The 27,060-nt window shown below is 40.3% G+C and overlaps 1 protein-coding gene across 1 annotated transcript in view; it reads right to left on the bottom strand.

The window, feature by feature from the left end:
* The window catches only part of LOC122805110, an 807,491-nt gene that overhangs the window by 121,581 nt on the left and 658,850 nt on the right, over nucleotides 1–27,060 (bottom strand). The window lies entirely within an intron of this gene.

Below are 27,060 nucleotides of genomic sequence, written 5' to 3'. Positions count from 1 at the left end.
GGTATTAAGAACTACTACTGTATAGGAAAAACTAACAATGGTATTAAGAACTACTACTGTATAGGAAAAACTAACAATGGTATTAAGAACTACTACTGTATAGGAAAAACTAACAATGGTATTAAGAACTACTACTGTATAGGAAAAACTAACAATGGTATTAAGAACTACTACTGTATAGGAAAAACTAACAATGGTATTAAGAACTACTACTGTATAGGAAAAACTAACAATGGTATTAAGAACTACTACTGTATAGGAAAAACTAACAATGGTATTAAGAACTACTACTGTATAGGAAAAACTAACAATGGTATTAAGAACTACTACTGTATAGGAAAAACTAACAATGGTATTAAGAACTACTACTGTATAGGAAAAACTAACAATGGTATTAAGAACTACTACTGTATAGGAAAAACTAACAATGGTATTAAGAACTACTACTGTATAGGAAAAACTAACAATGGTATTAAGAACTACTACTGTATAGGAAAAACTAACAATGGTATTAAGAACTACTACTGTATAGGAAAATCTAACAATGGTATTAAGAACTACTACTGTATAGGAAAAACTAACAATGGTATTAAGAACTACTACTGTATAGGAAAAACTAACAATGGTATTAAGAACTACTACTGTATAGGAAAAACTAACAATGGTATTAAGAACTACTACTGTATAGGAAAAACTAACAATGGTATTAAGAACTACTACTGTATAGGAAAAACTAACAATGGTATTAAGAACTACTACTGTATAGGAAAAACTAACAATGGTATTAAGAACTACTACTGTATAGGAAAAACTAACAATGGTATTAAGAACTACTACTGTATAGGAAAAACTAACAATGGTATTAAGAACTACTACTGTATAGGAAAAACTAACAATGGTATTAAGAACTACTACTGTATAGGAAAAACTAACAATGGTATTAAGAACTACTACTGTATAGGAAAAACTAACAATGGTATTAAGAACTACTACTGTATAGGAAAAACTAACAATGGTATTAAGAACTACTACTGTATAGGAAAAACTAACAATGGTATTAAGAACTACTACTGTATAGGAAAAACTAACAATGGTATTAAGAACTACTACTGTATAGGAAAAACTAACAATGGTATTAAGAACTACTACTGTATAGGAAAAACTAACAATGGTATTAAGAACTACTACTGTATAGGAAAAACTAACAATGGTATTAAGAACTACTACTGTACAGGAAAAACTAACAATGGTATTAAGAACTACTACTGTATAGGAAAAACTAACAATGGTATTAAGAACTACTACTGTATAGGAAAAACTAACAATGGTATTAAGAACTACTACTGTATAGGAAAAACTAACAATGGTATTAAGAACTACTACTGTATAGGAAAAACTAACAATGGTATTAAGAACTACTACTGTATAGGAAAAACTAACAATGGTATTAAGAACTACTACTGTATAGGAAAAACTAACAATGGTATTAAGAACTACTACTGTATAGGAAAAACTAACAATGGTATTAAGAACTACTACTGTATAGGAAAAACTAACAATGGTATTAAGAACTACTACTGTATAGGAAAAACTAACAATGGTATTAAGAACTACTACTGTATAGGAAAAACTAACAATGGTATTAAGAACTACTACTGTATAGGAAAAACTAACAATGGTATTAAGAACTACTACTGTATAGGAAAAACTAACAATGGTATTAAGAACTACTACTGTATAGGAAAAACTAACAATGGTATTAAGAACTACTACTGTATAGGAAAAACTAACAATGGTATTAAGAACTACTACTGTATAGGAAAAACTAACAATGGTATTAAGAACTACTACTGTATAGGAAAAACTAACAATGGTATTAAGAACTACTACTGTATAGGAAAAACTAACAATGGTATTAAGAACTACTACTGTATAGGAAAAACTAACAATGGTATTAAGAACTACTACTGTATAGGAAAAACTAACAATGGTATTAAGAACTACTACTGTATAGGAAAAACTAACAATGGTATTAAGAACTACTACTGTATAGGAAAAACTAACAATGGTATTAAGAACTACTACTGTATAGGAAAAACTAACAATGGTATTAAGAACTACTACTGTATAGGAAAAACTAACAATGGTATTAAGAACTACTACTGTATAGGAAAAACTAACAATGGTATTAAGAACTACTACTGTATAGGAAAAACTAACAATGGTATTAAGAACTACTACTGTATAGGAAAAACTAACAATGGTATTAAGAACTACTACTGTATAGGAAAAACTAACAATGGTATTAAGAACTACTACTGTATAGGAAAAACTAACAATGGTATTAAGAACTACTACTGTATAGGAAAAACTAACAATGGTATTAAGAACTACTACTGTATAGGAAAAACTAACAATGGTATTAAGAACTACTACTGTATAGGAAAAACTAACAATGGTATTAAGAACTACTACTGTATAGGAAAAACTAACAATGGTATTAAGAACTACTACTGTATAGGAAAAACTAACAATGGTATTAAGAACTACTACTGTACAGGAAAAACTAACAATGGTATTAAGAACTACTACTGTATAGGAAAAACTAACAATGGTATTAAGAACTACTACTGTATAGGAAAAACTAACAATGGTATTAAGAACTACTACTGTATAGGAAAAACTAACAATGGTATTAAGAACTACTACTGTATAGGAAAAACTAACAATGGTATTAAGAACTACTACTGTATAGGAAAAACTAACAATGGTATTAAGAACTACTACTGTATAGGAAAAACTAACAATGGTATTAAGAACTACTACTGTATAGGAAAAACTAACAATGGTATTAAGAACTACTACTGTATAGGAAAAACTAACAATGGTATTAAGAACTACTACTGTATAGGAAAAACTAACAATGGTATTAAGAACTACTACTGTATAGGAAAAACTAACAATGGTATTAAGAACTACTACTGTATAGGAAAAACTAACAATGGTATTAAGAACTACTACTGTATAGGAAAACTAACAATGGTATTAAGAACTACTACTGTATAGGAAAAACTAACAATGGTATTAAGAACTACTACTGTATAGGAAAAACTAACAATGGTATTAAGAACTACTACTGTATAGGAAAAACTAACAATGGTATTAAGAACTACTACTGTATAGGAAAACTAACAATGGTATTAAGAACTACTACTGTAGGAGAGAAGAGGAAATACAAACGATTGTATCTAAAGCGAACAGAAGTACAAGAAATAAGAAAGAAGAAAGAAGAAATTGAAGAATAAAATACATACATATAAATCAACAGTAAAAAGAAAAAAATAGTAAAAATATGAGAGAAATTATAAGATTTTCCCACTTACCTCAAACGAGGCTCGAGAGAGTTGGACGACCACGTGTTTTGCTGAAAGCGGCAAACGAGATCTGAGGTAAATGGGGTTGATGCACTGTAGGCAAGGGGGAAGCTCAAGAGTTTTTTGGTTACCACAAGCTTTACAAACAACTGAGTTGGATCCAAGGGATCTGATTCAAAACCATCAGCTGAGGACCGAATCAAAACTGACAACATCAGATCATTCATTAAGTAACAAAGCACACTACATTATTCATTTTCAGTTGAGTGGAATGACTGCAGTTCTAAAAGAAAATGAAGACAGGAATTGTAGGTATTATTGGTGGTTTGTCTCATACTTAAGATCTTTTATTCATAAGGATAGTTTTTGCCATGTTTAATTTCTCTTTCAGTCCTGTATGTTATGCATGGCACTTTTGTCAGATGTGCCAGTTTTAGCACTGTTCATTTTATCATTTACACATTAGTGTTTAACCCATACATCCAATAGAAGCATGAAGTCCCAGAGCTATCAAGGAGAGGCTAGAAGCTCTTTTTCTTTATTCAGTGCCTTAGAGACTTTTGAAGGGAGATCTGTGTCTTGTTTACCGTACGATCAGAGACCTAGTTGTCGTAGATGTCCTGTATCACTGCAAGTCTAACTGCTCCACCACTACAAAAATTAGTAACTGAAATTTTCACCAACAGATTAACTAAAACATGGTGGAAGAACAGGTTTATAACCCAGTACCTCTTAAATCTCTGGAATGAACCTCCCCCTGTATTTTAAGCAGTGCACTATCTTCCTTTCAACATAACCTTGCTGGCTGGATTGGCTTTCAAAAATTTACTCTGGGATTGACTGGCATGGCCCCTACTGCAGAAAGGAGATGTGGCCTGATTATGGGCAGTGGCATGGAGTAAATGGTTATGAGTCTCATTCGCCTTGGAATGAATCAGTAAATGTCTCTGAGTCATCTCCAACTCCTGTAACAGCCTCACGAGCAGCTTCCACAATTCAGAGAGCTAGACAAAACGGAGGCAGAAATAGATTGCAACATCTTTCTTCCATATTACACGCACACACCTCTGAACGGTTTAGAATTGTCAATCCACCAACTTCATGTCTTTCGGACATGGCAAGAGACCAGAGTACCAGGAGAAAGTCCACACGAACACTGGGAGGGTATGCAGACTCTACACAGGAAGCACCCTGGCTAAAAACAAATGAGAGAACCTTCTGCTGTGAGCTGACAATCCTGTCCACTGTACCATTGTGCTGGCATCAATGTTTAATCATGCAGAATTAGTTGTCTTAGAGTTCAGACATGGAAGTAAAATTTCTTGCATCAATTTTCAGCTTCTGAAGAATGATTACATCTCTGCTCTCTCATTTCCATACATTCTTCCCAATCCTCCTAAAATTCCTACGTGTCGCATGCATAGTATATTCAAATGAGACACTGAGGCACTGTATGGGTTCAAGTTGTTTACTGTACATAAATACATCAGGAACTGTAAGTGGAACATGCATTTAAGCTAACTGACTGACTCATTACTTCAAACACACTCGCGTGTGCATCTCCATTCATGCCTGCATTCACTCTGACTGACCATACAAAATGGCACTGATCTTGCACGTGCTCAGTAACTTATATGCATGTGCTATCTAGCTACAGTGGCTAACTAGGTACAATACATACAACGATCTACATCCTCCCTCTTTGATTTGTTTGACATACAATAGGAGATAACAACAAATGAATTCAAGTCCAAGTCGCTGTGTATTTTGAAATGGGTTTGGAAATTCTACCCAATTTGGTCACATAAAAACTTTGACTGGGTTTAGCAACAGGGACAATCTCTGGGGATTCTTTTACAACTGGAACTTCAGAGATTACATCAGGATTACTTGAAGAAAGTACACTGTCCTCTAGAATTCATCAGTCTGAGAAATAGAGTCTCTGGCACAGACAATCCGCTGCATCACTGGCTCAGAGGCTGGCAATAAGCATCTTCAATTCCTTCTGAAATCCATTCCTACAGATTGTATGATGTAAGATCTCAGTTCTTTGCAAAGGTTTTTGATGATACCCACTCGGTCAAATCTTTTAGATGTCTACATTCTCACAAATTCTTTTTGTCTTAATGGTCTAAGAGGTTTGCTCGACTTATCATGGTACAAATTTTGTGAATGATGTTTTCTTGAAAGTTGAGCCTTGAACACTCTGCTGTTCTTTACATTTGGTACTAACAATTGTTTACTGATCGGTAAAGTTGTTCTCGTCTGTCTGGACATTAATCTCCGAGCAGGTGAACCAAGAAAGTTATCTAGAGGAATGTTTCTGAGACTGAGTAAGTTAAAAAAAACATTGATATCATCTCTCTCGGATTTTTCCAACAAATGTTTCACACTTTGAACTGCACACTCAGCTAATCCATTGGACTGTGGATACTCAGGAATAAGACAAAGTCCCAAGGCTCAGCAAATTTCCTGAACTGCTGATTTGTGAACTGTGCACTGTTGTCAGAAATTACTCTGTGTGGACCACCATGGACAGAAAAATGTCTCTTCAATTTTGTAATGACAATGTGAGACGTTAAGTTAGGAAGAAGGTCAGTTTCAAACCAATTTGAATAAGAGTCTACTAACACTAAGCAATGTTGACCATTCCATTCAAAATTACCAGTAGCAACTGTTGACCATGGTAATTCAGGAATCTGGTTTAGCTGAAGTGGCTCTTTTTGTTGGTGCGATTTAGTACTGTTGCAAATGGAACATGCTAGAGTTTCCTTCTCTATATCTTGACATACTAGGCCAAATTACTATGCCTCTTGCTCTTCTTTTGGTTGAATCAGTAACTGGGTGACCATGATGCAAAATTTTGATATATTCTTATTGTAATGCTATAGGAAGTACCTCTTTAGAACCTTTCATGATGATTCTATCTTCCATCATGAGCTCATACCTGTAAGGAAAATTGCTAAACTAGTTTGTTGTGCTGGTAATCCTTGACTGATAAAATGCTGCAGCTTCTGGAGAATTGGGTCAGAGACTGTATGATTTCTGAGTTCAAGTCGTGATGATGAAAACTTTCTGACTTCCATTACTTCAAAGTCTGCTTTCTCATTGTCATGCTGTTCTGTTGTTTGTCTGGGTGCTCTTGACAAAAGCATCAGCAAGGTTGAGATATTTGCCTTTAGTAAAGACTATGCTGTAATTACTTTTGCAATTTTAACATCATGCATTGCAGTTTTGCTGGGGCTGTATGAACTGGCTTTTTCAAAACTGTCCCTAAAGGTTGGTGATCAGTCTCTATTTGAATAGGTTTGCCATGAATATAATCACTGAACTTCAAACATGCAAACACTACTGCTAAATGCTCTTTTTCAGTTTGTGCATACTGAATTTCAGTTTGAGTTAAAGTTAGGGATACATAGGCTACTGGTATGCCTTCTTAAAGAGATGCTGCACCAGGACCATACTTTGGAGCATTACACAAAAGAATCACAGGTTTAGGAACATCATAATATCTCAGTGTAGGTGGACTGGCAATTTTCTGTTTCAGAATATCAAATGCTCTTTGGTGTTGTTCCAACCAGAACCAGTTTACATTTTTGTGTGTCAACTCATGTAAGGGTGCTGAAAGCTCACTCAGGTCTGGGATGAACTTTCCTAAATATTTGACCATACCAAGAAAAACATTGCAAAGATGCAACATTTTTATGGAACTGGCATCTCCAGAATTGCTGCTTGCTTAGACGGATCTGGTTGTAAGCTAGTAATGGTAAACAAATAATCCACATAAGTAACTTCGTTCAGTTTGAATTTACATTTCTGAGGACTCAGTTTAAGACTTACTTCATGAGCCCGGCCTAGAACTTTCCTGAGACTTCTATCATGTTTGTCTAAACTACTCCCCCCTACAATAATGTCATCGACTATAATAGCACTTGGATAACCAGAAAAAATTTGTCCCATTGCATGCTGAAATACTTCGCTGGCAGAATTTATCCCAAATGGGATTCTCAAGAATCTGTATCTTCCAAATGGTGTACTGAAAGTGGTTAACAATCAAGATTTATGATCCAGGGAAATTTACCAAAAGGTACTTTTTGCATCTAATACTGAAAAAAACAGCGGAATTAGGCATGAGTGTGGCTACTTTTTCTACTGTGTGCATCAGATGACGAGGATGCTTAAGTGCTTTAAGTCTCTTGGATCAATATATATTTGAATATCATCTGAGCTTTTCAATACATATTTGAATATCATCTGAGCTTTTCATAGGTTCATAGGTTCATACTAGGCTATCTGCCCAAGGGCATTTATAAGCCTAGCCCAGAGTTTTGTGGCTTTCGCCACCCCTTTAGTTTGAAGGAAACTATGCCCATTATTTTGCTGTGCCTCTGTCAAGCAGTGACACTGAGGTAATCCCTGGGGTATATCTGCAATCTCCCATCCATTGGTCAAGATTTCTTTTGAACAAGGCCAGCGAGGTGCTCTGCCTCACATGTACCGGGATTTTGTTCCACAGCATAGGGAGTCTCTGGGTGATGAATCTGTCCGTCCAGTATGTCCTATTAATAACCGTGTCAAGGTTTAAGTCTCCCGCCCTTGTAGTTCTCAGGGATCTAGATTTTTTGAGGTGAAGCATGTTCATCAAATCTGGGTTTGACATGGCCTTGTATGTCAGGCACAGGTCACCTCTGAGTAAGCGGTAAGCGACTGAATAGAGCTGGAGTTCCTTCAGTCGGGCAGCATAAGACATATTTTTGAGACCCTTTATCCTTTTGGTGAGGAACTTTTGGGGCCTTTCCAGCTGCTGCAGGTGTCGGGTCAGATACATTCCGAATGGGGCATTGTACTCAATCATTGGTCTGATGAGTGATGAGTACAGGGGGACGATGACCTCCCTTGATCTAGATGTGAATCCCTTCATGATCAGGTGGGCAATGTAGAAGGTCTTCCTAACTACTTTAGCAACGTGAGTGTCAAACGAAAGGTTACTGTCAACCTGGGTCCCCAGATCCCTGATAACCTCTTCTGTGCTCTGTGGATTGTCACCTATATGGTAGCTAGGGGTAACCTTGTTTTTCCCGAAGGGTATGACTATGCATTTCTTGGCATTTAACTTTAGGCCATGGCTCTGGCACCAGTTATCCATTTCTGTGAGACCCTTCTGAAGGATATCTGTGTCAGATGTGTTCTCAACTATGGTGCCCAGTGTTTGCTTGTACTTCTGAAAAGTAGATTCCGAACAAGAGTGGGCCCAGGACTGCGCCCTGTGGGACACCACTTGTGACAGGCTTTGAGTCTGACATGGCGCCAGCAACTCTGACCCTGTTGGTTCTGTCACTTAGCCAGTTTGCAACCCATCTTGTGATGTATGGGTTTACATTTAAGCTGATGAGTTTTTCAATGATACCTGAGTGGGGTATTGTGTCGAAAGCCTTTGCCAGGTCGAGGTAGGCTGTATGGACTGCCTTTCCCTCATCAATGGCCTTGGTGACTGTTTCGAAAAAGTCAACCAAGTTTAAAAGGCATGATCTGCCTTTGACAAAGCCAAACTGGGTTGGATCCAAAGTCTGCAAGTTCCCTATGTCTTTATTTATGAGTTCCATTATGATCCTCTCCATAGCTTTGCAGATCAGGCTTGTCAAGCTGATGGGATGGTAATTTCCAGGGTCGGTGGAGGCACCGCCTTTGTGAAGTGGGACCACAGTTGCCGTGCGCCACTCCTTCGGTACGTATCCTGAGGTGAGGCTAAGATTAAACAGCTGTTCTAACTGCGGGTTTAATTCCTCATTGAGTTCGTGGAGCACACAGCCGCGGACACCATCCGGTCCCATGGATGCTGTGTTTTTCGCCTTGGAGAGAGCAGTTCTCACCTGGGCGTTAGAGATGTTTGGGGGGCTACAATCCTCTGGCATAGATATCTCTCCTTTTGGGGGGGAGGGGGGGAGAGAAGTTTGCACTGAACCTGTCAGCCAGTATGTTGGCAATGTCTGTAGGTTCAGTAATTTTCACATCATTTTGAGCTAATTCTGAGCATATCTGGGAGTTTCCTCCCAGGTTTCTAACATAGCTAAAGAAGGCTTTATGATTGTCTTTTGAGTCCTTAGCGATTTTTCTCTCAAAATTTGCCTTGGATGATTTTATGGTGGCTCTTAGTTTTTTACTTATAATGATCAAAGGTGTCTTACCTTTTAAGGATTTTGCTCTATCTTGTAGTAGCTTCCTCCTTTTGTTGTAGAGCTTGTTTATGGCTGGGGTCCACCAGACTGGACGCTTGCCTTTGGTACAAAGAGTCTTTGTTTTGTTTGGGATTGCCTGATCCATGCAGTCCTGTAGGTGCTGGTAGAAGGCATTTGTAAGTGATTCAGTGGCTTGAGTAATGTTTTCCACCGGCTCGGGGGCCTTAAAGGAGACCACACTAGTCTTTAGAAGTGTGAAGTCGGCTTTTGAGAAGTTCTTCACTGTGGTCTTTTTTATCTCAGGTGGGGGCGGGATGAGGACCTCCAGTGAGATTAGTTTATGATCTGATCTCACCAGTGAGGGGTATACTTCAGGTGTTGAACATTGTGATCCCATGTTCGTGATGATGAGATCAAGTATGTTTTCACCTCTTGTGGGGATGGTGACTAGTTGTTCCATGGCATTTGAGTTTATGAACTCCAGGAACCTTTGGGCTAGAGTGTTTGGGCTTGAGTAATGATCCCAGTCTATATTAGGGTAGTTGAAGTCACCTAGTATGATGGTGTTTGGAGATACATTTATCCCCTCCAGTGTTTTCAGGAAAGCTATGTGAGGTTCCTGAGTTTAAGAGGGTGGCCTGTAACATGCTACAAATTGCAGAGCAGTCTTGCCTATGGTTAATTGCACCTGGATGGTCTCCGATGCATCGTGCGTTGCCACCAACCTTGAGGTGTGGGTGTCCTTGATGAATATGGACACCCCCCCTCCTTTCTTGGCGTTGTCCGGATTTTGGGGCCGGAACGCATGATATGAGGTAAAACCTGATAGTGCTGGGGTGCTCTCAGGAGCCTTGAACCAGGTTTCAGTCACAGCACAGACATCAATGTTCTCCATACTGAAAAGGGCCTCGAGTGCGTGCATCTTGAAGTTGAGACTTCTGGCATTGAGCAGCATTACCCTTAGTTTTTTTCCTTTTTTGTGTTCTAGGGTGGTAGGTTTAGAATTTGAGCCTTGCCTAAAAAAGGCACTATAGGGGTGGCAAGAGCCTTTGCCAATATCCGGAAGCCCAGGGGTGACAGGTGCAAGCCGTCCCTTGCAAAGCAGCGTGGCTTGTCCAACATGTCATCCCAGGCAGACAGACATTGGATCCCCTTTGAATGACACCAGAGTTTAAGCCAATTATTAAAGCTGATCATCTTATCTCTGTATTGTGGCATCATTCTTGGTGAAGGTAGGATACTGCTCAAGGTCAGGGTCATACCTGCCTGGGCTACATAATCAGAGAGCTCCTCAATGTCTCTTTTCATGTAGTCCAAGGAGGTACGTCTCAGGTCGTTTACACCAGCGTGAACAATGACTGAGTCGTACTTGTACCTGCTGTTGAGAGACCTGAGTGCTTGCGTTATGTGGCGGATTCTAGCGCCCGACAGGCAGCTTACTGTGACCTTCTCCTTACTTAATCTGGTGAGCGGGACGTCAGTGTGTCTGACTATGGAGTCACCAATGACTAGTGTGTCTGGCATTGTGTTTGGCCTTAAGGGCTGTGACTGTTTGGCACACTGACTGTGTGGTCTATGTGTTACATGTGTTGTGTCCTGAGGTGGTAGTTGTTTGGGTGTCTGCTTAGGTGGCCTCTGCTGTTTTGGTAGATTTTTGATCAGAGCCTCCGAGTATGTCTTTGTGTGTTTATGTGTATGACTTGAAGTTGTGATAGTACTATGTGAGACTGGGTATGTGGTGTGTGTGGTTACCTTCCCCTCCTGTCTGGTCTTGCCAGTCCTATGTTGAGAGAGCTCAGCCTCCAGTTTGGCTGTATAGTTGCATCTCTCGCATGTATTTGTGTTTTGTGGGAGAAGGAGAGGGTTGTCTGTGTACATGAGGCAATTGTAACATTGCCTCAATATTCCCAGGTTCACCAGCTGAGCAGGAGAGGACACTAGCAACTGATCCCTCGACATGCTAGAAGGAATAGACAAAACTTTAAAAAGACTCGGGGGGGGTGTGGGTGATCGAGAAGGGGGTTTTAGGCTGGTGGGGTACTATCTATAATAAAAGTGCTATATCAAGGTGAGAAAGTACTGTAGGAGCAAGTGCTAGGTTTTACAGATAGAGAATAGTCTACTTAGGAATCAAGTAGAGATGAACTTTTTAGTTATAGGATACGCTGGTAAGATCAGTAGTACAGTTCAAGGAAGGCTGTTTTAAGGGAAAATTTGAAGAGTGGACTTTAGGTAGCCCGAATAGTTTAACCCTGATTAACCGCTGCTGCTCTTGTGTGCTACAGTGGCAACTCCGCGCTAACGCGCGTTTAGCGTGTTTTATAGCAGGGGGCTGAAAAAAGCTAGGAACTGGCCCAAAACGGCCAATGGACTACTAGTTTCTGGCTGAAACCACACCAAATTGGTCAAATAGGCTGCTCAGTGCTTCCCACTCCCACTGGTAAGCAGAGAAACTTCCTTCCTTCCAAATAAGGATGTGTAACAGTAACAGGAACTAAAACAAAGCCCAGGGATCAGCAAATCTTGAAACTGGACTACTCTAGTTCAGTAAGGCGGGAAAACAAGAGATATTTTTTGTTTGTTTGTTTTTTTTTCTTTTTGTCAGAAACATGGAAAAAACAGGTACAACAGACAGTAAATACTTTAAATGCTCTAAATCGGATAGCGCACGTTAGTGTGTAGCCTACTGATACAATTTGCAACAATTAGATACTTCAAGTGCAACAAACAGTAAAAATGCAGAAAACTCTTATAGATGTAGCAGCAAAACAGGCAAAATGCAGTCGCTAGGTTTATAACAGAGGGAAAGCCACAAAAAATACTTATATCAGTTAAAGTCGCTCTTTTTGCTCTCTGCTGCTTGGATCACTCTGCAGGCCACCACGAGATCTGTGCTGAGTAGGTACAAGCTGAAAACGCGCGTTTAGCGTGTTTTATAGCAGGGGCTGAAAAAGCTAGGAACTGGCCCAAAACGGCCAATGGACTACTAGTTTCTGGCTGAAACCACACCAAATTGGTCAAATAGGCTGCTCAGTGCTTCCCACTCCCACTGGTAAGCAGAGAAACTTCCTTCCTTCCAAATAAGGATGTGTAACAGTAACAGGAACTAAAACAAAGCCCAGGGATCAGCAAATTCTGAAACTGGACTACTCTAGTTCAGTAAGGCGGGAAAACAAGAGATTTTTTTTGTTTTTTTTTTCTTTTTTGTCAGAAACAAGGAAAAAACAGGTACAACAGACAGTAAATGCTTTAAATGCTCTAAATTGGCTAGCGCACGTTAGTGTGTAGCCTACTGATACAATTTGCAACAATTAGATACTTCAAGTGCAACAAACAGTAAAAATGCAGAAAACTCTTATAGATGTAGCAGCAAAACAGGCGAAATGCAGTCGCTAGGTTTATAACAGAGGGAAAGCCACAAAAAAATACTTATATCAGTTAAAGTCGCTCTTTTTGCTCTCTGCTGCTTGGATCACTCTGCAGGCCACCACGAGGATCTGTGCTGAGTAGGTACAAGCTGAAAACGCGCTTAGCGTGTTTTATAGCAGGGGGCTGAAAAAAGCTAGGAACTGGCCCAAAACGGCCAATGGACTACTAGTTTCTGGCTGAAACCACACCAAATTGGTCAAATAGGCTGCTCAGTGCTTCCCACTCCCACTGGTAAGCAGAGAAACTTCCTTCCTTCCAAATAAGGATGTGTAACAGTAACAGGAACTAAAACAAAGCCCAGGGATCAGCAAATTCTGAAATTGGACTACTCTAGTTCAGTAAGGTGGGAAAACAAGAGATATTTTTTTGTTTTTTTTTCTTTTTTGTCAGAAACAAGGAAAAACAGGTACAACAGACAGTAAATGCTTTAAATGCTCTAAATCGGCTAGCACACGTTAGTGTGTAGCCTACTGATACAATTTGCAACAATTAGATACTTCAAGTGCAACAAACAGTAAAAATGCAGAAAACTCTTATAGATGTAGCAGCAAAACAGGCAAAATGCAGTCGCTAGGTTTATAACAGAGGGAAAGCCACAAAAAAATACTTATATCAGTTAAAGTCGCTCTTTTTGCTCTCTGCTGCTTGGATCACTCTGCAGGCCACCACGAGGATCTGTGCTGAGTAGGTACAAGCTGAAAACGCGCGTTTAGCGTGTTTTATAGCAGGGGGCTGAAAAAAGCTAGGAACTGGCCCAAAACGGCCAATGGACTACTAGTTTCTGGCTGAAACCACACCAAATTGGTCAAATAGGCTGCTCAGTGCTTCCCACTCCCACTGGTAAGCAGAGAAACTTCCTTCCTTCCAAATAAGGATGTGTAACAGTAACAGGAACTAAAACAAAGCCCAGGGATCAGCAAATTCTGAAACTGGACTACTCTAGTTCAGTAAGGCGGGAAAACAAGAGATTTTTTTGTTTTTTTCTTTTTTGTCAGAAACAAGGAAAAAACAGGTACAACAGACAGTAAATGCTTTAAATGCTCTAAATCGGCTAGCGCACGTTAGTGTGTAGCCTACTGATACAATTTGCAACAATTAGATACTTCAAGTGCAACAAACAGTAAAAATGCAGAAAACTCTTATAGATGTAGCAGCAAAACAGGCAAAATGCAGTCGCTAGGTTTATAACAGAGGGAAAGCCACAAAAAAATACTTATATCAGTTAAAGTCGCTCTTTTTGCTCTCTGCTGCTTGGATCACTCTGCAGGCCACCACGAGGATCTGTGCTGAGTAGGTACAAGCTGAAAATGCGCGTTTAGCGTGTTTTATAGCAGGGGGCTGAAAAAAGCTAGGAACTGGCCCAAAACGGCCAATGGACTACTAGTTTCTGGCTGAAACCACACCAAATTGGTCAAATAGGCTGCTCAGTGCTTCCCACTCCCACTGGTAAGCAGAGAAACTTCCTTCCTTCCAAATAAGGATGTGTAACAGTAACAGGAACTAAAACAAAGCCCAGGGATCAGCAAATTCTGAAAAGTACAGTTTTGTACCTACCATAAATGTAGATGTTCGAAGATCCACATTGCTGCAGTCCTTACACTTGGGTAGTCCGCTGTCCACGGTCGGCCCGAATATCAAAGTATAAGGCTGACGTCGGTCAGGGCGCATTTAACTGACGTCAGGACGTCAGGGTACAAATGCGCATGACTGGCGTCATATCCTCAGTCTTTTCTTGCCCCAGATGTCAGAAGACCTTAAAAAGAAAGGTCAAAACCAAAAAACAGCAAACAAATAACCAACCACCCTTGCACTAACTATATGTACAATATATACAATACACACAATATGTACAACCCAACCCACACAACCACCTCCAAGTACAGAGGGGAAGGAGGGAGGGTAAAGTGGACTGCAGCAATGTGGATCTTCGAACATCTACATTTATGGTAGGTACAAAACTGTACTATGTTCTTCATCTCACATTGCTGCAGTCCTTACACTTGGGTAGAATCCCAAAGCAGAGATAAGGGAGGATGGCTAACTATAAGGAAGCAGGAGCTGCCAAAATGCCCTGCAAAACCGCAGTGGCAAAACCAGCCCTGGACTTAGAGTAAAGTGGCAGGTGATAATGCCTAGAGAAGGTATGCACAGAACTCCAAGTAGCTGCCTCCAAAATATCCTTGGTTGCCACTCCCCTCAAAAAAGCTGTGGAAGTGGCAGTAGCCCTAGTGGAATGAGGCCTAATCCCAGCTGGAACCTCCTTGCCATGATGGGAATAACAGAAAGCAATGCAAAACCCAATCCACTTAGAAATAGTTTGTTTTGACACAGGCTTGCCCTGAGAACTCAAAGCAAAAGAAACAAACAACTGCTGAGACTGCCTGAACCCTTTAGTTCTGTCCAAATAATAACGCAACTGCCTGTGTACATCCAAAGTGTGCAAAATCTTTTCTCCCTTATTTTGGGGATTTGCATAAAAAGTAGGCAAATGAATAGTCTGGTTTAAAGCCACACTAGAAACCACCTTAGGCATAAAGGAAGGATTAGTGCGTAATGATACCCTATCCTTATGGAAAATCAAGAAAGGCTCAACTGCCATAAGGGCCTGCAATTCAGAAACCCTTCTTGCAGAGGTAATGGCCAATAAAAAAGCAGTCTTCCATGATAAATATTTCAACTCAGCAGTAGCTGCAGGCTCAAAAGGTTGTAGAGTGAGTTTCTCCAACACAAAATTGAGATCCCAAGCAGGAGTAGGAGCTCTTCGTGGGGTCTTATATTCTTTGCCCCTCTAAGAAATTGCTTGAACAAAGGATGAGAAAACAATGGCGGGTCGCAATCATAGTGAGCTGAAATTGCTGCAGCATGAACTTTAATAGAAGAGAAGGACAAACCTTTGTCCAGTAACTCAGTAAGATATTGAAGAGCCACACTTAAATTAGGCTCAGAAACATCAAAATCCTTTGCTGCACTCCAAAATAAAAATCTCTTCCATTTATCTGCGTACACTTTCCTTGTACTAGGCCTTCTAGCTTCCAAAATCACATTCAAAACTTGTTGTGGAAGTTGAGACCCTCTATGGTTCAAAACAGAATATGCCAGGCTGCTAGGTGAAGAGAGTGAAGTTTGACATTGAGCAAATGGCTGTCCTCCTGTGACAACAGGTGTGGAATCGAAGGCAAAGGCCATGGAGGCTTCCGTACTAGACTTCTCAGTAATGGGTACCAGTGCTGTCGAGGCCAATCTGGAGCTATTAAAATCATCCTTGGCTTGTCCTGTCTGACCTTCAGAAGCACCTTTGGGAGGAGAGGCAGAGGTGGAAAGGCATACACATGAAGATTGCTCCAATTGAAAGAAAGAGCATCCACTTTCCAAGCTGTGGGATGAAACCTTTTTGTGCAAAACTTTGGCAGCTGATGGTTTAGTGGAGAAGCGAACAGATCTATGTCTGGAGTTCCCCATGACACTGTCAATTTCTGAAATACATGAGGATCCAATTTCCACTGTGGGGATCCATAATTCGTCTGCTCAACACATCTGCTAAGGAGTTCTGTGCTCCTGGCAGAAACCTTGCCTGAAGATTGAGCTGTAAACTGAGAGCAGTCTCCCACAAAATCATTGTTTGCCTGCATAGAGGATAAGAATGTGTTCCCCCTTGCTTGTTGATGTACCACATGACAGTTGTGTTGTCTGTTAGAATCAACACCTGTCCTGGAAGAAGGAATTCCTTGAAAGCTATTAATAAACTGGACTGCTAACATCTCCTTCATGTTGATATGTAGATGTTGTAGTCTGACAGGCCACTTGTTTTGTATCCATTTTCCATTCAGATGAGCTCCCCAAGCTTTGTCTGAGGCATCTGTCGTTAAAATCTGACTTGCCTCTGGCGGGTCACAGAGAGTCCCTTGTTTAGGTGACATTCCTGAGCCCACCACAAAAATTCCTTCTGAATGCAAGGTATTATTTGAATGACAGTGTCCAGATCCTGGCAGTGCTGTGTCCATACATTTTGAGATACCATTGTAGCTTCCTCATATGCAGTTTGGCATTGGGAAGCACCAGAATACAAGATGCCATGAACCCTAAGGCTTGAAGGACTGTCCTTGCAGTCAGGCCGGACTGATGAGACAGTTGATGGAAGTAAAGGGATAGACTCTTTTGTTTGTCCGGGGTTAAAAAGGCCATCTGGGCTGCTGTATTCAGTCTCACACCCAGAAAGCACATGTCTTGAGAGGGTACTAGACTGGACTTTATTTCGTTCACAGAATACCCTAGGCATCTTAGCACTGCTATCACATATTCCAAATGATGAAGAAGCTCTTCCCTTCCTTGAGCCAGAATTAGGCAGTCGTCCAAATAAGGATAGATCTGTATTCCTTTTAGTCTGAAGAAAGCTATCACTGGAGCCAGAACTTTCGTGAACACTCTGGGCGCAGTAGATAAGCCAAAGGGCAATGCAGAGAACTGATAGTGAGAAGTCCCAGCTCGAAAACGCAGATACTTTCTGCAACTGAGTCTGATAGGAACATGAAGGTAAGCCTCCTTGAGATCCAAAGTTACCATCCAATGATCTTTGCCCAGCAGAGGTAAAAGCTACTGCAACGTCAACATTTTGAACTTGGGAATGTCCAGATAAGTGTTGAGGATAGATAAATCCAAAATTGGTCTCCACGTGTTCCCCTTCTTTGGTACTAGGAACAGGCGAGAATAAAATCCTAGGCCCACTTCTGGCAGAGGGACCGGCTGTATGGCCCCTAGCTGGAGCAACAGAGAAACCTGATTGTGAGCCTCTATTCTTTGTTGAGGAGGAACGTCTGGCATGCCTTTGAAAGGAGGCAAGGTATGGAAATAAAACCTGTAGCCGTGGTGTATGATATCCAATACCCATCTGTCCTGGGTAATTAAACTCCAATTTTCTTTGAAGAGTGCCAACCTTCCTCCCAAAGGTGCTGCCAGACGAGCAGGCTCTGGCAGCTGAAAAGGTAGGTCATTGGGTCTGTTTACGAAAGGACTGACCCCTGCCCTCACCCGAAGCCTGTGCAGGAGAACTCCCTGTTCTAGGCCTGAAAGAGCCCTGAGCTCTGCCCTTACCACGTCTAGATCTACCCCTAGACTGGGAATCATAAGAAGGATACGTCCACCCCTTAGTAGGCCAATTTCTACTAAACTTTGGAGGCTGGACTTGCAAAAAATCTTTAACAGTCTGCATAGACTTAGCCTTGTCTTCCATTTTCTTTAAGACTGTCTCAACAGGAGGCCCAAACAACACGTCAGATTGTAAAGGAGCATCTAAAATCCTTGTTTTAACATGTTCAGACAAATTCTGATCCCTCAGCCAGGCGTGCCTGCGAAGAACAGTCCCAGTGGCAGCCACCCTAGACGAGGCCTGTACAGCATCAAAACCACATTGCAAAGAATGCTTACCCACCTGTTCAGAAACATGGACTAAATCTTGCAACTCTTTACAATCAATACCCCAACTGCCAGAGCATCAACCTTAGACTTCAATTGTGAAAGGAGATAGTTTTGGTATTTCAACATGTGAAACTGGCAATTCAGAGCCCTTATAGCAAGAGTGGAAGAAGTATAAACTTTCTTTCCCCATCTATCCAAGGTCCTAGCCTCCTTATCTGTAGGAACCGGATTCTTAACAACAGAAGCCTTAACACCTTTAGGCCCCTGGCTAACAGTTTCTGGGTCTGCCCTAGGACTCTTAAAAAGATACTTGTGAACGTCAGGCACCCTGTAATACCTATCTGGCTTAACAGGAGCAGGAGGCAAAGAATCAGGATTAAGAGAAGCCTCTGTAAAAACATCTTCCACTACATCCAAAACAGGAGGTATAGCCAAAGGCCTATGCTGGGGTAAAACAGAAATTCCCTAAGCCTTTTCCTGGAATCAGAGAAGTCCTGACCTTCCCACTTAAAATGCTCCCTCATGGAATGAAGAGTTTCTGAAAAAGAAAAATCCTCAGGAGGAGTAGCAGAAGGAGTAGAATCATCCACATCAGAATCAGAATAAGGAGAGTACTCCTGCAAGTCTTCAGCCGAAGACTCTGAAACATCTGAAGCTTGCTCAAAACCCCCAGCTCAGGCTCCACCCTAGGTCTCTTAGCAGGAGGGCATAGAACCCTAATCAAAGTAATCAAATCTTCTGCCATTTTAAGCATATGCTTCTTGGGCATAGTACCTGAAGAGCTAGGGGTAACACCAACTGAAGCTAAACCTGGCCTGCCCCTGGGAGAAGCCTTAGTAACAGAAGGAGAGGGCCTAGCCACCTTAGGAAGGGAGGGAGTATAGTAACCTGAGAAGCCCCCTCAGCCTGACTTGCCTCCTGAGAGGCCACATCTTGCAATAATAAAGTCTCACTCTGGGAACACAAAGAAATCTCCGGTGGAGCCACCGGCTCCACCGACACCTCTAAAGAACCGGCGTCCGGTACAGACGGTTCTTCTAGCCTAGGCTTAACTGTCTTGTCCTTGCCTTTCTTCGAGGAAGCGGCCGGAGCATCCGACGGCATTTTATAATTGCACCGCTTCCCAAAGACTAACCTTGCACAATCCAACCTTCTCTTTATAGTGCGTTTATTAAATCTAGCACAAGAGCGACAGCCAACCACGTCGTGCTCAGGCCCTAAGCAAGGAATACACAAAGTATGATAATCTCTATGCGGTATCTGTTTCCCACAAGAACGCAATTATTAACTTTTCTGACATCCGGTAAATGACTGAGGCAAGAAAAACAAAAATATTCCCCAGCGGGTACTTAGCCAACTTTGAACTCGGTCTGAAACTTCTAAATCGAAAAATTTCAGAACGCCAACCGGCACTTGCAATGCTGCTTCTGCATCGGACCATGCGGCAAAAAAGACTGAGGATATGACGCCGGTCATGCGCATTTGTACCCTGACATCCTGACGTCAGTTAAATGTGCCCTGACCGACGTCAGCCTTATACTTTGATATTCGGGCCGACCGTGGACAGCGGACTACCCAAGTGTAAGGACTGCAGCAATGTGAGATGAAGAACATCTGGACTACTCTAGTTCAGTAAGGCGGGAAAACAAGAGATTTTTATTGTTTTTTTTTTTCTTTTTTGTCAGAAACAAGGAAAAAACAGGTACAACAGACAGTAAATGCTTTAAATGCTCTAAACTGGCTAGCGCACGTTAGTGTGTAGCCTACTGATACAATTTGCAACAATTAGATACTTCAAGTGCAACAAACAGTAAAAATGCAGAAAACTCTTATAGATGTAGCAGCAAAACAGGCGAAATGCAGTCGCTAGGTTTATAACAGAGGGAAAGCCACAAAAAAATATTTATATCAGTTAAAGTCGCTCTTTTTGCTCTCTGCTGCTTGGATCACTCTGCAGGCCACCACGAGGATCTGTGCTGAGTAGGTACAAGCTGAAAACGCGCGTTTAGCGTGTTTTATAGCAGGGGGCTGAAAAAAGCTAGGAACTGGCCCAAAACGGCCAATGGACTATTAGTTTCTGGCTGAAACCACACCAAATTGGTCAAATAGGCTGCTCAGTGCTTCCCACTCCCACTGGTAAGCAGAGAAACTTCCTTCCTTCCAAATAAGGATGTGTAACAGTAACAGGAACTAAAACAAAGCCCAGGGATCAGCAAATTCTGAAATTGGACTACTCTAGTTCAGTAAGGCGGGAAAACAAGAGATATTTTTTTGTTTTTTTCTTTTTTGTCAGAAACAAGGAAAAAACAGGTACAACAGACAGTAAATGCTTTAAATGCTCTAAATCGGCTAGCGCACGTTAGTGTGTAGCCTACTGATACAATTTGCAACAATTAGATACTTCAAGTGCAACAAACAGTAAAAATGCAGAAAACTCTTATAGATGTAGCAGCAAAACAGGCGAAATGCAGTCGCTAGGTTTATAACAGAGGGAAAGCCACAAAAAAATACTTATATCAGTTAAAGTCGCTCTTTTTGCTCTCTGCTGCTTGGATCACTCTGCAGGCCACCACGAGGATCTGTGCTGAGTAGGTACAAGCTGAAAACGCGTTTAGCGTGTTTTATAGCAGGGGGCTGAAAAATGCTAGGAACTGGCCCAAAATGGCCAATGGACTACTAGTTTCTGGCTGAAACCACACCAAATTGGTCAAATAGGCTGCTCAGTGCTTCCCACTCCCACTGGTAAGCAGAGAAACTTCCTTCCTTCCAAATAAGGATGTGTAACAGTAACAGGAACTAAAACAAAGCCCAGGGATCAGCAAATTCTGAAACTGGACTACTCTAGTTCAGTAAGGCGGGAAAACAAGAGATATATTTTTTTTTTTTCTTTTTTGTCAGAAACAAGGAAAAAACAGGTACCACAGAGAGCAAATGCTTTAAATGCTCTAAATCGGCTAGCGCACGTTAGTGTGTAGCCAACTGATACAATTTGCAACAATTAGATACTTCAAGTGCAACAAACAGTAAAAATGCAGAAAACTCTTATAGATGTAGCAGCAAAACAGGCGAAATGCAGTCGCTAGGTTTATAACAGAGGGAAAGCCACAAAAAAATACTTATATCAGTTAAAGTCGCTCTTTTTGCTCTCTGCTGCTTGGATCACTCTGCAGGCCACCACGATGATCTGTGCTGAGTAGGTACACTAAGTTAGTACTAGGCTAACTGCCATTGCGAGCCATTTTTTAAGTCTAGCCAGTTATCCCTTGTGAGACTCAAACCCAGCACCTTGTGTTTGTAAGGCAAACACCTTAACCATTAGGCCACCCTCCCTACGACTATGGAGGATACCCATTCAGTTGGTTCTTTTACTGGACTGGAGTAAGGACACCTAAATTCACCATTTTGTCAAGTTTTGTTTTTACTTTGCTCTGCATTGCTACCAGAACTTCCCTTGCTGGTCTGACAACTAGGCTTACTTCATGGTTTAATTTCATTGAATATGCGGCTGGAAGTTTGCCAAGCTCGTCTGTGAAAATATCAGCATATTCACTAAAAATACTCTGTGTAAAACTATCACTGTTGTTCAGACATATATGGTGAACCTCTTTATTAAATTAAATCAGTCTTATTCTCAAACTGTCTTTGAGGTCTAACAGTGACTATATGTGTCTTTTTGACTGCATAAAACTGGAAGTCATAGCTGTTCCCAGCAGAATGGCATGTGAAAACTACTGCGCCATCAGTTTGAATCTTTTCACCAGCATAAGCAACTAATTTTGCACACTTTGATGAATCAAGTTTCTCACCAGCTTTTACTTTGACAAACATTTGTGTTGATTTAACATTGCACTTGGATCCAGTGTCTGCTTTAAGCTCTACAGGTTTCCCATTAATCCGAACAGTCCAAAATATTTCACTCTTTATGATAACCGATACTCTACTGTGTTAAATGTTTAATCAATCACAGAGAGACCATCAACATTGAAAGTTTGCTCACAGCTCTCTATCTGATCTACTTATTTCTTCAGATGCTCTCCTTTAATAAAAGTATGTGCCACTTTAGACTTGCGAGTCTTTTGAAATGGTTCCACTTTTTACATTTGTGACATTGCTGACCAAAAGCTAAGCACTCTTCTCACTTAGGTTCATGACTGCCTCCACAATTATGACAATTAACAATAAGGTTGTTTCGTGCCCTGTTCAGTTTATAATTCACAATGAGGTTGTTTGGGGTAGCAGCCAGCCTTTTCAGTTTATATTTCCATTTGCACCCAAACTTTTGTTGCATACTATCAACATTCTCACTGGTAGATACTGTATGCATGTTTTTCTCATTTATAAGCATATTCGTATTCTTTTCTGGAAGCTCACACATTTGACAAATCTCAATGGTTTTGGTCAAAGTTAACTCACTGTCTCGAAGCATAATTTTTCTCACTGCATCAACACCACACACAAGCCTTTTATCAACTCACCTCTCAGATGACCAAATCTGCACGTTTGCTTTATTTCTTAAGTTGGTAATACATGCTGCTACAGGCTCAGCAGGCTTTTGATTTCTTGTGTGAAATGTGTCTTTCCATTGTCATATTCATTTGAGGGTTACACTTTTCTCTAAATTTATGTTTTAAGCACTCAGGGTCTTCCCACGTTTCAACCTGTATCACAATATGGCAGTTTTCCCTCTCCCCTGCATACAAGGCAGGTGCATACACAAATGAACGCTCCCTCTCAATGGCTTCCAAGCCAACTAAATTAAGAAGTATGAATGCTCTTGTACTTGCATCTTTATCAGAAAATGCAGCCTGTATGAAAATATCATATTCTTGCTCAAACACTCACCAATTCTCAGCAATATTATTATCAAACACCAGTGGTCCAGGTCTGCAAAATCCCTCTGTCATAACAACAAAATTCATTTAAATATAAGCACAGACCAGGTACTTTTTAGTATTCTCAAATGTACAACAATCTCTCTGAAAAGGCTTCACTTTAACACTGCAAATACTCCAGACACTTTGAAAAGTTTCAGTTAATGAGAAAAAGTAGTACATTGCGAAAAAAAATGCGGTTGTTTTAGCCTTTTTGTACATTTTAACACTTCAGAAATTATTTCAAAGACTTTTGTATTTATTTTGAATACTTTTATCAGTATGTCGCAATTTTGGACAATTTGTTTATCTCAGTTGTTCTTCTTTCAGCTTTTCCTGGTTAGGGGTCACCACAGCAGAACTCCAGTCCACTAATGAATGGTAGTAGATTCTTTTTATGGTGCCGAGGTGCCAGCTCGACGCCCAACCTCCAATAAAGGCAAGCCCATTCAATCATGTCTTTCAAATGCCACTCAACTGCGGGGAGGATATGCAGACTCCACACAGAAGGCGCTCCAGCCGAGAATCGAATGGGAGAACCTCTTGCTGTGAGGTGATAACGCTACCGCTGCACCACCATGGCTACAATTTGTTTATCTCTGTAATTTTGAAAATTTTGAATGCTTCTCCACTTATTTGGTGACTGAAAATTATTTACATGAGTTACCTTTGAATAAACACTGACCTATTTGTGAGTTGGCTCCTGTGTATTCCTCCACTTCTAACTTCGTACCTCATGGTTTGAGAGCTGCTTCACTTCCGATCCCATTCTGACATCATATCATATGGCTCATGTATTCAAATGAGACACTGAGGCACTGTTATGGGTTCAAGTTGTTTATTGTACATAAACACATCAGCAGCTGTAAATGGAACATGTATTTAAGCTAACTGACTGACTCATTACTTCAAATACACTCACATGTGTGCATCACTGTGCATCTCCATTCATGCCTGCATTCACTCTGACTGACTATACAAAATGGCACTGATCTTGAACATGTTCAGTAACTTATATGCACATGCTCTCTAGCTACAGTGACTGACTAGATACAATACATACAATGATTTACACTAGGTTCCTTTTTATGCTAAAAAATCTAAAATTAAACCTTTCATCTCCACACACCTCACATTTTCTCTACTTTATTCAGCTATTTGTATCCCATCTTTTTTTCTCTCTTTTCTTCTTGACTGTACTATACTTCTACAAAAGTTAACCAAGATATAAATTTTTTTTTGGTGGGGGGAGGTCTTGTTCTCACTGACTTTACATTTTTTTTTTTTGCTACAAGTGATATACTGTTGTCTGCCCTGCTCCTTCAAAATATTTTAATCATAATTTTATTAAGAAAGGATCCCTTCCAATTTTATAATAAAATATAACGTGCCAAATACATTAAATTAGAAATGCACAGAATATCATGTACAAAAAAAAACAAACCAAAAAAAAAAAACAATGAAGTATTTTCTCAATGTGAGAAGCACAACTTTATAAGAGCTCATTTTTTTGTTCTCTATGCACAGAGAAGTTTGAGAACTTAAGAAGGAAAAAAATGATTAAATCTTGCCTACAAGTAGCCATATACAAGACACTAAAGGAGCAGCCAATAAGAAAACTCTAAATGCCCACACAGTTTGCCATGCCATTCCATTATCAGCCATCTCCTATTCTTTGGAATATGGCAAACACTCAGTCAGTCCATCTTGAAGATGCCTGTCCCCTAATCTTCATGTAATGTACAGGGCATGCCCCCATGCCATGTTCAAAGCTCAATCTGAATTTTATAACAACTCCTGAATGACGAAAGCTTTTTTTTTCTAATCTTCTGTTGTATCATTTAATATTTTTGTTCTATTTTAATTCATCTTATTTTCTTTTTGTATTTTAAACAGATAAATCTGGCTTCTGATTGGTAAACAACAAGGCCAAAACAGCAGTCACAGTGGCAAAGAGCAAGGCATCAGAGAACTACTACCAACTTCTAAAAAGTGACTCAACAGATGGCACAAAGATGTTCTTATCAGGCTGCAATGCAACAACAGAAAGTCAATGAAGACAGTTGGTAGACACTGTTCAAAAGGGATGCCAGTGACAATCTACTCACAATCCATTCAGCATCAGAAGTAGAAAGGATGAGTACTTCAAGAAGTTTCTGAAAGAGGACGATCGCACAGAAAAACTAAACTGTCCTTTGTACAACCTACAATGAAAGAGAAAGAAAATTCCACCCTATAAGAAATATTAACTGCACTAAGGAAAATTAGGTCAGGGAAATTATCAGGCTTAGATGAAGTCACGGTAGATATGACAAAGATGTCAGGTGAAGTGGGGAAGAAATGTCTCCTGAAGGTACTTATTGCAGTACAGACAGAGTGATATATTTCAGATGATTAGAGAACAAGCATTCTAATATCAATATAAAAGAACAAAGGGAATACTCACTACTGTGAGAAATACACAGGTTTTAAATTCCTATAACTCTGCATGAAAGTGCTGAAGAGGGTAAGTGATAAACATGTAGAGCAGTAGAAAGTAATATGGGGTGAACGTTTCACATTCAGGTAAGGATCCATATATCCTACCTGATGTCTGCATTGAAAGATAGTGATGAAGAAACTGGAGATGAGAAAGCAATCCATCTGGCTTACACATGGAGAAAACATATAACAAGGTCTGAAGAAAGCTGATTTTGAAAGTTGTATAATTGTTTAAAGTCCCAGAAATATTAGCAGAATTAGTGCAAACTTATGTAGAAGGACCCAGTAACACAAGTGCAAACAACATTCAGATTCACAGAAGGGCTTCCATGTGGGAGTGGGTGTGCATCTAGGTTCAGCTCCAAGCCACTCCTGTACGTGTATGAGCAAACAGGTCAGAGGGGGCAGATCAACAAAGCTGCTGCATACAAAAATGTGGTAGTATAAGGGGACTCTGAAGAGGAATTTTAGCAAATTATAGGGGAATGGAATGCAAAACTGAAGGTACTTTGGATGGAACTGAATACAGACAAGACTGTAGTCACAGCTGCAAATGTGCAAAATCAAAAGTTGAAAACTGAGATAGAAAGGAAAACAGGTGGAACAGCTTAACTGCTTAAGCATATAGGAGGTATGTCTGATTGAGGAGGTCAAAGCTAGAATCAGAGGTGATGCAGCCAACTGGCACAAAGTAACGGGGGTAGTGAGCTACAGACAAATGCCAAAAAAGGCAAAAGTAAGGCATACAAAACATTTGTGCAACCAGTGCTTTTGTACAGCAGAGAGATCTGGGCAATGAAGGTAGAGCAGCTGAAAAAGGTAGAGATGAAGTGCCTGACATGGGTAGTAGGATGCACACTGTTGAACAGACAAAGAAAGAAGTGGGAACATCAGAGCAGCAGGCAACGTAGCCCCAACTGCAAAGAAGGTCAAGGAGAGCAGATAGTGGTGATTCAGTCACACATGCAGAAAAAACAGAAGAAAATCTTGTAAAACAGATTTGGGCGGCATAAGGCGACGAAGAAGGGAAGTGGAGAGAAGGATGTGCAGCCAAATGACAAATGAAATGTGTGACAGTGGACCAGTGATGGGAGGCATGGTTTTCAAGGAAGGTAAGAAAGTGGCAGTGAAGTGAGAGAAGTGGCAGCAGATGACATAATACCCCAACCCAGTGTTGAAAGGAGGGAAAAGCATAATGATAATGATGATGTACTGACTCTGTGGGGGTACTTTTGATAGTTCCCAATGTCTCCTAACTCCTCCTTCAATTCAGATTGCTATAGGCTTTAGGATGTATTCTACAGTTTTGTTAAAGTC

This window comes from Protopterus annectens, chromosome 1.part0 (genome assembly GCF_019279795.1).
Source record: "Protopterus annectens isolate FY-2018-M chromosome 1.part0, PAN1.0, whole genome shotgun sequence".
NCBI classification, from domain to species: Eukaryota; Metazoa; Chordata; order Ceratodontiformes; family Protopteridae; genus Protopterus; species Protopterus annectens.
This window is presented reverse-complemented; position numbering and strand designations above follow the sequence as displayed.